Source organism: Amblyomma maculatum, chromosome 5 (genome assembly GCF_055883805.1).
Source record: "Amblyomma maculatum isolate TAMU_Amacu chromosome 5, ASM5588380v1, whole genome shotgun sequence".
NCBI classification, from domain to species: domain Eukaryota; kingdom Metazoa; phylum Arthropoda; class Arachnida; order Ixodida; family Ixodidae; genus Amblyomma; species Amblyomma maculatum.
This window is the reverse complement of record NC_139348.1, coordinates 34896829-34906021: the sequence shown is the minus strand read 5'-3', so window position 1 is coordinate 34906021 and position 9193 is coordinate 34896829. Positions and strand designations below refer to the sequence as shown.

At 38.5% G+C, this 9193-nt stretch overlaps 1 long non-coding RNA gene across 1 annotated transcript; it reads left to right on the top strand.

Moving 5' to 3' along the window:
* Positions 1-203: 203 nt before the first annotated feature.
* On the top strand, positions 204-8735 carry LOC146187999 (uncharacterized). Its single transcript, XR_014707461.1, has 4 exons — positions 204-581; positions 1472-1531; positions 2745-2954; positions 8267-8735. It is a non-coding gene; the product is annotated as an uncharacterized LOC146187999 (long non-coding RNA).
* Positions 8736-9193: the final 458 nt, after the last annotated feature.

The window sequence follows — 9193 nt, the reverse complement described above, 5'->3', positions numbered from 1 at the left end:
CACATTGCCCCCAACTGGCAATTTCCTGGGTATTGCTCGGATTTCTGCTGCCGTCAATATGCCTTTATGCCAAAATAAGGCACTAGAAATAACACTACAAAACAGAAAACACTCAAGCTTCATTTTTCTAACGAAACCGAAACCGAAACGAACTATACTCTATGCTTTCACCCTTTCACCGCCAGGCGGCCGCCGGTAGCTACCTTCCTCTCGCCAACATGGCGGCTTGCACGCTGCGGACTTGACCACGTTTCGACGATCGTTAATCTGCAGCATCGATTGCCAATCGTCGGTCGTGAAATGTGCTGCGTTTCGCGTGCATAATTGTTGCAGAAGTGTGTACGCCTGTGATGTGATGTTTCGGGCAAATGGGCATTAATCGTGCCGGCTAGTTTTCAGTTTTCGTGCTCTTTGCTTTGCTCAAGCCTATTGGTTGGTTCATCGTGTCAAGTTTGAGAAGCTCGAAGGAAGAATGCGTGAAAATGTTTTTCTGCGTGACCAACTGAACCCACTTGTTGATTCGGCACCGGTGGTGCGAAGGCGAACAGCTTTCTGGACGGCTTACGCAATCGTCTGTAAAGGTAAGCATACTCAATCACATTCCGAGGCGGGCAGTGCGGGAACAGTAACAATGGCTTACCGCATTGCTACACTGTTTGTCGTTTGTTTGGGAACGTGACAGAACGGGCTGGAGCGGAACGCGCTTGATTTCAGCTGGCTGCAAAAATAACGCTCATGAAGTTGGATGTCGCGGTGATTATTTTCGCAGATTTGCTGCTAAAAAATAGAACTCCTTCCTTAAAAAAAAAAATACACATGCTGGGCTTTCTTGCCTTACGCGCAGGAGGTTTACGAATGGAAGTTGGGTGATGAGCGCTGATATGTCAGTCTCGGCCTCGTTCTACTCGTTTCTATTAGTGCTAATTCTCGTTATGGGGCAAAGTAAAGGAAACGCACTGTGTTGGTACATAAAATATTTAGCTGACTTTCGAGATAACGCTAGCACTTTGCGGACATAGGAACTCAAACCACTTTCCCATCCGTCATCGCGGCTTTTCCGCTCCGTTGATCATCCCTAGGTAGCAGGTTAAATAGAGGTGAAATAGAGAAGCGCATGGTATGGTGCCTTGTGAGTGCGTGTAGCGGATTTACTGAGGTCTAAAAATATTCTTTAGCCATCCTGTATGGTCATATCCCATTTGCCTCTGCGGGACTTTAAACCGCATAATTTACAAAACACCATTCTGAGTGGCTACTATGCCCAACTGATGTTATTTTTCCCCAACAGGATTTACATTTTTAATCGCAATATGAGCTGATTTTATCGATAGGGTCTTGTATCCGCTTGCCTGGCGAATACAGTCTTGCTTTTGGGTTGTGATGCTTTTCTTATGGTTTTACACTTGCTTCCTACAGTCCTTTATATTTTGTGTTGTCAGTAGTGGGCATTACAATGAATGGATATTTGCAGGTGATGCTTCTGCATTCAAGTAGAAGCTGACAGCCTGGATTCTAAGCCAAAAAGCGTGCAGTAAGTTGCTGTGACAGTGTTGCTATGTTTTTTGTTCTGACCAAATGTTCACTTTCTTCGCTCTTTTCCTTAAATCTACTTTTTGGAGCAGTTCTATTTGCCTGTTACAATAGCCATTATGTAGGCCAGCTAGTTTCTCTGTTTTCAGTTTCTGCGTTTGGTTTTGAATCAGCATTTTCGTTTTGTTTTGTTTCATACTGTGGTTGCTTTGGGCACAGGCCGATTGATGGCTTCAAATTGCCTCTTCCTGGAGCTGTTCTTGCGCGACACAAGCTATGGATTTCGTAGTCAGTGAAACATTGCTTTATGAGTCTTGCGAGCAAAATGAGATTAAAATTGACGAACCGCTCTAGAAGCATAAAAAAAAAAAAGATTGCATATTCTCTACATTTTTTTATTTTTGTTCAGTCCCTGAATTTTGAAAATTTAACCTCCTCGGTTTTATGACTCGCATTCTTTTTTCTTTCTTTCGTGTGATAGTATGCCTTGCAATAAAGAACGATTTTTTACAAAAATTGGTACACACCGGATTCCTAAAGGAAATATACTAAGCCCCATTGATAAGTGGTCCTTGCTAAATTTCCTTTGGATCACATTTATACTGTCCAATATTCACATCTCCATTTTTTGTTTTTGGTGCCAAAAGTAAGGTTTCACATTTGAATTTTATGCTGTCATTATTGTTTTTTGAACCTAATGGATGACATCTCATCAACTGGTTTCCTTCCACAGTTTCTGTCAAGATATTTAAAAACTTTCTTAAACACCATTTATTCAATAGGCATTTTTTTTTTTTCATTCCTTCTGTGGGCCAGTATACAAAGATCTGCATGTTTTAGAACTCTGGAAATGCCTGTGTTGTACTGGCACTCATGTAGCTGCAAAATGCCTCCTAAAAGTTAGCAGAATTTCTGACCAATACTATTCCTGATTTTTTGGGGGGGAATCAAAAAGCTATCTCTTGTAATATTTTAGTAAAGGGAGCAATATTGTGCAGAATGGTGCATCAAAATTTGCATAATGTGCTCCAGCTTCTTTCCACACTCTTGTGGAGTATATTTCTGTCAGTGGTTATATAACTGAATATGTAACTTACTTTTACATTTTTCAAAATACTTTTTTTGCCAAATCTGATTGCACTTTAGGGCATGCCAATGCCATTATTACTGCTGATCAGTCTTTTTTAATACAGGCTTGTCTACTTTACCTGCAGCAACTTTGGAACCCTCTTCTATGCCACTACTCATCACTGACAAGGACAAGGTGACTCAAGCTGCAGTGCATTCTGTGGATCCAGCTTCAGACCATTTCTTGCCTGTCGACTGCACTGCTGCACGCCCTCCGAGCTCTCGTATATTTATCCAAGCCATCACCCGCCTGCAACTAGAGAGAATGGAGTCATGCAGTCATGTTTTCAACTCAGGTTAGTTACGAGACTGGTAAACAATTCTTAATTTTTATATATCACCTCCTTTGACATTTGTTGCTGATTAGCATAATTCATACACCTACATGGCCTATCAGGAGACGTGGAACTAAACCCTAGACCACACATAGTAGCCTGCCTGCGTTCCGTACAATTTATCTGAAAAGCTTTATTGTAGTTGGAACTTACAGAATACAAAATTCTCGCTTAACTCACTCTTATTTCCTGCTCTATGAATAATTGAAGGTACATTTGGTTGTTGGCCATTTTGTGCTGGCACACTAAAAAAGGCTGGGCAAATTGAATACCTGTTTCATTCTGCACACTGATGAGAAGCATAGGAAATCTGCACATATGATGAGGATAAGGGTGTGTTCAGATAAGAACGGTAATCAATGTCCCATGGCCATATTTTGTCTTTAATGAAATCTTTATATGTGGTGGGCAAATGTCTCGATACAAAAAAATGAACCTTAATTTTGCATGATATGGTGTAGTTTTCTCTGGAAAAAAAAATTGTAAATCACTACAGGTGGAAAATGCCATTTTTCCCCTTTCAGAAAGTTGCAACTTTGGAGACCTGCTGCTGGTGTACAGAAATTTTGTCATCCATCCCTTTTTACCCACTGAATCTATGCAACCTTTACCTCTATGAGAATGATTAAAAACCTGCTTTTCTGTCGCACTTGAGTTCGTAAAAGATCGCAAACATTACTCCAGAAACAGCGCGCTACAAAAAAGTCAATTTTCAAACTTATAAATGGGCTTGATGTATTATGTCGTTAGCATTAAAATCTTTTTCTGTTTATTATTCAGATTCTTTGCTTATTCCCTAATTTCATGCAAAATTGGGAGCTCATCAAATAATATATGATATAGAAAAAAGTTAAACCAAGTTAAACCGTTCTGGCGTTCTGCCATGAAATTTTAAGCAATAGCGAATTTAATCCATTTCAAGCAATCAACACTGCCAACAAGCAGAAAAGGGACTTTATAAGCGTTGAGAAGGATTTGGATATTGCATATGTTAGAATGAAACTAAATTCAGCAAATAATAAATTGAACTTTTGACTCCTACTTCTTAAGAGGAAGCCTAAGCATTTCTACAGAGACAACATGCGTTCAGTTCTATATTTATTTTTATACCTTTAGCTCACATAGCGGAACACATTTTAGTACCAGATGCTTATAAAGTACTCAGGATTGTTTTTATGGGTTTTCAATGAAAAAGAAGATGCTGTAGTTTTTGAAATTCAAGTCACAGTTGTCTGTTTTTTTTTTGTAGTTTCAAATTTTTGCCAATTGCAAGAAAATATGGAGGAAGAACAAGCAAGTCTAGAACTTCCAATTTTTTGAGAAATAGAGAACTAGGCAGGATAATGTGCAGAAAGAGTTTTAGTGGCAGCACTTTATTTAGTTGTGCCAGAATGTAGGGTTGAATATTAACAAGCTTCAAAACCAGTGCTCAATTTTGAACTTTTTTTATAATGTTAAACAATATAATGCAGCCCTTCTTCAAGCTGTAATATTCATTAGGTACTGAAGATTCTTGAGAGGGATTTTCATAAAAATCGATGATATTTTAAAAAATGTTGAAATTAAATTTTTGCATTTTTGCAGTTTTCAAATCTTAGGCAGATTTGCTCCATTGGCAAGAACACGCAGGGCAGTCTAGAGCTCCCTGTTTTGCCTGAAAATAAGGAAATTATCGGATTTATAAACGAAAAAAAGGCTTCATAAAAATATGGTCATCATACCCCTATTTAAGGTTGAAATTTGATTTTTTGTAGCGTGGTGCCTCTGGAGCAAAGTTCCGGATTTTTTACTACATCAACTACAACAACAAAACATGTTTTTAATAAATCCCATAAAAGTAAAATTTGCATAGATTTAGTGGATAAAAAGAATAGCTGGCAAGCTTTTAGTACGCTAGCAGCAGGTCTCCAAACTTTCAACATTTTTAAATAGCAAAACTGCATTTTTCACCTGCAGCGATATATGACTTTTTCCCGAAGAAACTACACCACACCTTGCAAAACTAAACCATATTTGCGCAGAGACAATTGCCCACCACATATAACATTTTCACTGAAAACAAAAAGTGGTCATAGGACCTCAATTACAGTTCTTATCTGAATACACCGATAAGATATTGTAGATTGCTTTTTTCAATGATAGCTATTTCATATTTCAGTAAGTCATGAAGCTGCTTAACTGGCTTCAATGTTGTGGTGTATTGGGCATTATGGCACATAGGCCGCTAAGGCCATTATGCATTAGGCTTATTTCTGTAACCGGATCCACAACATTTATTTCACTTTATAAGGTTACCTTGCCCGCTTTTCAGAAAGTTACTACTACCACTTTTTTACCCATACCTGGCAAACAGCACAGAAATAAGGTCAATAAATAATCTTAATTCTGCTCACAACAGTACATAGAAGAGAAATCTCTCGCTTAAAGGTATTTTATAACCATTTTTTTTCTGCTGTTTGGGACATAATTCTACTGCCACCTATGAGCATCATTGCAGCTCTCATATGGAGTTCTCCTGTTATCACTGATGAAAAGAATTCATTATATTGGACCACTCACTAAATGCGACCCTTCCAAATTCAGTCGGCAGCTTATATTTCAGTTGGAGCATGAGCACATGCTGATTTTGCCTTTCATTTCCTTTTATTTGTATTTTTCAAGTGTAATAAATGTGTACATGGCTTTTCTTTCTTGGTGCCTGCAGTATCTAAACTGTAAGACTACTGCCACTCTTCAAAGTTACCTCTCTTCAACTAGAGGACCTTAAAAGACAATAAAATAATGATTATCCTTTGTATTTTGCATTATCTCTACACATTGTTTCCAAGAATACTAAGCAAGGGTTGAGGGTGAGCCTCAGTCTAGAAGCCAGCATTTCAATAAAGGTACTTGTCCTCATCTTGGCAGTGTGGTCATCAGATGTGAAGCTTGCATATGCTTTTGTTCTACAAGAAGAAAGCAGAGGAGGGAAGGAGAATAGAGCTAAGGGTTAAGAGAATGTTATCTTTTAAATAGTTTTCTCTGAGCTGGGCTACAGCAGCAGCAGCAGAGTACTTTTGAAAAGCATTCCGGAGGTGGCGAATTATATACCAGCGTTAGGTGTCCAGGAGTGTAGTGATAAAAAAAAGAATTATATGTCGCACGTGAATAGTGAAAAATTATGAAACATTATCAAGAAGAAAAAATATAAAAAGACAGAACTTTGGGTAAACGCGTTGAGTTTGCATCGGAAAAAGTATTCATTACCTACTGTCTAGATAAACAAAAATTGGAGAGACAGGGCAATGAATGAGCATAACATGAAATAGTCGTCGGGCAGGCACAAGCAAAACCTTCCTTGATGCAGTCTATATACAGCCTTTAAATAAAATTGGCCATAATTTTGATGAATTTAGGGTATTTATCTCGAGTAAGCTTTAATTCTACAAAAACCAACTATAGGGAGCCATTTCTAATCCATGAATTTCAAGCAGTGGAAAATAAATATCTCGAAAGGAACGTTTGAATCCCTTAAATACAATCCCTCCACACCATAAGTAGATGGCAAGGCAGTCACATGCACCATGAATGGTGCAATTTATTTACAGCAAGTGTATCTCCACTAGCATAAGCTCAACGTGTCTTTTAAACATTTCCTCTTTATCACTCGTGACTTTGGTTACCCCTTGAATCTTTCGTCTGATAATGCCTTTTTTGGCAGGTAAGGCTTAGTCAAATTTATTTTATCAGTTGTCCTTTGTCCTCAGCATTTCATTTATGTTTTGCATAGCATTCTTAGTCTATGCTAGTATTTAACCATTTCCAAATAGCTCTTAACAACTATTTAACGGCAGCTGTATTGCCTGTTCCTTTCAAAAAACATGTGCCAGCGTTGAACCTGCTTTAGATGCTAACTTTTCTACCCCATACTGTAGTTTTCCCTGCTACTTCCACCTTGTTATTTTGTTTTTTTTTGGTGATAGACCACCCAAACCAAATTCATAGAAGTTAATACCCAGACAAACATAATTTCACTTCTCGCTCTGCCCCTCTTTCTCTCCCCTCCCTCGCGTTCTCTGTTTTCTTCTTGGGAAGTAAAAGGTTCTTCCCTGCCAGTGATGCTCATGGTGTCCAGATAGACAAGCGCCTTTTTGACCTTTTGGCTTGGCTTGCAAACTGAAGCTTTTCTGCTACCCTTCAATTCTCTTTCATGCTATGTAGTCACCTTGCTCTTGTTCTATCCTGGATCATTTTATAACAAGTAGTATGTTTATGTGCTGGTAATGGCCACAGTTCTATGGGCCTCTACCGCCCAAAAGGGAGTCTATAATCTGAGACTAACAGTAGTCCTGTAAATCTACATGCAAAGTAAAACCATATATAAAAGGTGATCTAAAGGCCTAAAAACATTATGGAGAGCTGCTGAATGTCACTTTGATTCCGTAGCTTACTGTCTTCAGGATTTGCTATATGCTTTACCATGTAGCATTTAAAATTGTATTGTGCAGAAGAAAATAATTCCTTTAGAGCTATGACGGTAAAGAGCAACGGAAGCATCAAAGAGCCCTAGAACTGTGAGCAAGAGCAGGTGGCACATTGTATCTGCAGGTAGAGCAGTTTCGCAATCATACAACATGAAAAAAAAAACAAATGCTGCTTTCAACTAAAGGCTAAATTTTAAAATGTGCGGTCTTCACGCACATACCTATTGTCAGCATTCCACCTGCACTCGTGCCATTTTTTTGTTTCATAACGAATTTTTAATGACATCTCTAAATAACTTGCAGATTACAGTTGGCAAAGAAATTGTGTCGTGTATTTTCATCAGTGTTTAATTGAATTACAAACATATTGACATGAGTAAATTTGGAATAATTACAAAAAAACGAAAGCTGCCAATTTAGACATTCTAGGTTTGCTGGCCTTTGCCTACAAATTTACATTTGGCTTAAGCAGTTTTGTGTGCATAAATATCAAACAAGCCGTTTTATTTGTTAACATTCTTTGCATTACAGTGAGATAATTTGTAGCATTTGAGTAGCTATAAAAGAAGTGGATTTGAAGGAATACTTTAACAAATCTTGAAGATGGGCTAGATGATGCATTGCAACTTGACGAAAGGTAAAAGCGCACAGGAAGACACAAACCCAAGTGAAGACGACACAGGACACACGGGACAACGTGTGTCCTGTGTCGTCTTTACTCAAGTGTGTCTTCCTGTGCACTTTCAACTTTTTTTTCAAGAATGCCTCTTCAGCAATCGGCACTGATGCAATATTTTATTGCCACTGCAGGACTCGTGTACCAGCTACTCCTGTCAGCATATACTCTGGGGAAAATATTGAAGATGTCGACCTGCTGCGCATCCAGGTGGACCGTGAAAAGCTGTTCTCTGCGACAAGTGGGTGGAGTGACTGGCAGCGGTTCTGTCCGCCAACATGGTCTTCAACATTCAGTATGACTGCAAGCTATTCAACACATGTTCTAGGTGCCTCTTCTTTCATTATGCATTGTACCTAGAGTGGTGGCTACCAAGTTCTTGAACAGTCACGTAAAGTATCTCAATTTTCATGTGCTAGGAGTTGTATGTTCTGCTGTCTTGTCATAAATATACATGCTTTTTTTGTATATCTACACATTTCTTAGCCATTTGTGTAGGAGAGAGTGCCATGCACTAAATAAGTGATGCACTATTTTGCTCTTGCTGTGACATGTCATTATGTTGTGATACTACACTGTAATAAATTGTAGACATTCCTCCAAGTAATTTTGAGTTGTCCAACCCTATAAACCAGCCAAATAACTTGCTGATAGTGTGAATAAACTTTGCTACCAAAACTGTAGGTGTCACTTGTATATGATTGTAAAGCTGCCTCTGAGTAACTTTGCAGCACAAACTTTTTCCCAATATTGTTTCAAGAATTTCCATGCCGTATTTTTGGTATGTTTTTGCTCAGCATGCTTGTCTGAATAGTTTCCAAGCATCTCCATGACATGCACAGATAGACCTTTAAATTGAGCAGTATACATGTCATTGTGCCTCATCAAAATTACATATACCTAAACATGGAAAGTATTTTTGTTAGATGCTTATAGGATGTTCTTCATAGACTCGCCCTGAAGCAGAAGCCTGGGATTGATGTGTGGCAGGAAATTCAAGCACAAATATAGGATTATGTGGCCCTATATTCTTATTTGCATTGTTTTTGCTCTCAACTTAT